Source organism: Marmota monax, unplaced genomic scaffold (assembly GCF_021218885.2).
Source record: "Marmota monax isolate L192 unplaced genomic scaffold, Marmota_monax_Labrador192_F-V1.1 WCK01_AAM20220418_F8-fsc00481, whole genome shotgun sequence".
Classification (NCBI taxonomy): Eukaryota; Metazoa; Chordata; class Mammalia; order Rodentia; family Sciuridae; genus Marmota; species Marmota monax.
Window position 1 is genome coordinate 394,207 of NW_026693474.1, and position 2,580 is coordinate 396,786.

Consider the following 2,580-nt stretch of genomic DNA (forward strand, 5'->3'; position numbering starts at 1 on the left):
CACCTGGCACAGCAGATCTCTCCTGTTATTTGTAGATAAACAACTTAGCAGGGTGGGAATTTGTCTAGGAGTGCTCTGTGGGTCTTTCCAAGGACAAAGGTGATGTCCCTTCCTTGGACAGGCTTCGCTCTGAGGTAGAGGCTGGTTTTTCAGTCTCACTGAATTTCTTAGTTCCTAACCATTGCTAAAGCTGGCTTTGAACTCACAATCCTCTTCATCAGCCTCTCCAGTTGCTGGGAGACTCATGCACCACTGCACATGGTTGATCCCTAGTCTTTTATCCACAAAAAAAAAGAGCAGCCAAAGACCTGTCTTTCTGACATTATTTGTTTCTGGGTTGGATCCAATTTAGTGTCACTCAAAGAGTTGGCCTACTAGGCTCTGTTTGGAAGAAGTGCCTGAAGCCCTTTCCAATCTGTCTGTTAGGTGAGAAGCGTCCAATCCTCACGCAGCCAGTGATGAGGGGGCGGACTTCCACAATCTTCTGTTCCTTTTGTTTCTGGAGTCTGCCATTCTTTGAATCCATTTCTATGCTTCCAATCCTAGATCAGGAGCCCCAGGTTTCTGCACTACACAGGAACTGAAAGAAACTATCAGGGAGAAGAAGTAAGCATACTGAAAGCCAGGAAATGGTAAGTGTGTTCATATTTTGAGACTGGGTAGCAAGGCTATTTGAAGCAAGTGGGACTGGCAATGTTGGGAACTGGAATTGGTGGTCAGGGACTCCTCAGAGGTTTCTCTAGTGTCTGGTGGCCAGAAGGTCTCTCTGTGGCAACTCAGTCTTCAGTTTGCTCTGACTAGTCTAGTGGAGCTTAGATCAGCATTTGAGAGCCCTGGCATTCTTTGCCATCACTGTATGGTATTATCAGGGCCTTCCTGAATTCCTATGTGGAAATCTGTATGCCACTAGCTGTGTGCCACTAGCCAAGCATGACCCCAGATTGTGTGGTGAAGACTGAGGTAATCCTCAGGAGAGGAGACCAACTACATTGGCTGTGTTCCTGCATAAGAGAAGCTGTGTTTTTACAGAAGCCGTGTTTTTGCTCCTCCTGAGTTTTGTTGTTGTTGTTGTTGTGTGTTTGTTTTGATTTGTTTTTTTTTTAAATATATATTTGTTTGTGATCAGGAATTAATTCCAGAAATGTTTATTTACTGATTCACAATCCCAGCCTTTTTTATATTTTTATTTAGAGACAAGTTCACACTGGGTTGCTTAGGGCCCCAATAAGTTGGAAGGCTGGCTTTGAACTCTTCATTCTCAGCTGCCTGAGCTCTGTAAATCTAGGATAAGCAGTATTTCAAATCCAGAACAGCTATCTTATATGCAGAACTCCAGTTTAGCTATCCATAGGTCTGAGAATGAATCTCTAGATTTCCAGCTCACACCACATTTGCAAAGTCAGGGTTCCCTGCTCACCTTGATTGAGGATAAATTGAATAGATAGTAAAATGCCCAGGCAGCTGTATACTGGAGAGCTTTCTACCACACCTGGAGCTAATGGATAGATATGTTAATGAGCATCTTTAAGGCCTATTTCAAATGTTAAAAACCTTGAGGCTCACTTGTGCAAATACCTTCAACCAAATTATTTGTCCCAGGGGTGAAGCCAGGTGGAAGTTACAGGAAGAAGGATGGGATACAGAAAGGACAGATGTAAAACCAGGTGGTAGCCAGGGTACTTTTTTCAATATCTATTTTAAGTAGATTTTGCCTCATACTCTTCTCAAAGCCATACATATACTCCAATGCTGGCACACCAAAATGGGGTTTTCTGCTATTATGCCCTCTCCCACAACCTACAGTTCTATTTTCTCTTGCTTAAATAAATCTTATTCTTTTTACTCTTAATTTCACTGAGTGTTCATAGATTTTATTCTTCAAACTTTGTCAGACAGAATCTCAGAGAAAATTGTTAAATGGGAAAATTTAGTTTTGTAAGGGTAAAAGAAATTGAAGTTAAAGCGTAAAAGTTAAAGGGTAAAAGACCGGGTGTTGCAAAGTTTCTAAGCTGCAAGGTCTGAGTTAAAATGTAAAGGATTAGGTATTGTTAGGTTCCTATGCTACCTGCAAAACCTGAAATTTCTGTAGCTGTTAAGACAATGCTTGGAACTGCCCAGTAAATATTTCCCCTGACTATTTGGTTGTTTAATAAGGGCTCTGTGTGGTCACATGTAGGCATTGCAGGGCCTGGACCAATCAGTTTAAATGCAACCCCCTCCTTAGGAATGACCTATCACTCCAGCCTGACTTGTTCCCGCCAATGAATGAACTAATCATGTTTAGGAGTTGTTGTTCAATTTTCCTGCGCCTCATGATGATTTGTTCTGATGTATACAAAGCCCTCTGCCCTCCCCAAAAAGTGTACTTAAGCAGTGCTCAGCCCCTGCTCGGGGCTCTGGGCTGCTTTCCCTTCTTGAGTGGGCATGGAGCCCCAGCATGCTGGTTCAATAAATCCCCCTTCTGCCAATTGCATGAGTGGTCACTTGATGGTCTCTTTCTCCGACGTTTTGCGGGACCCTTACAGTTTCATCTCAAAACTCCAGTTTTCACATGATCAATTTTTTTTCCCATGTTTCATA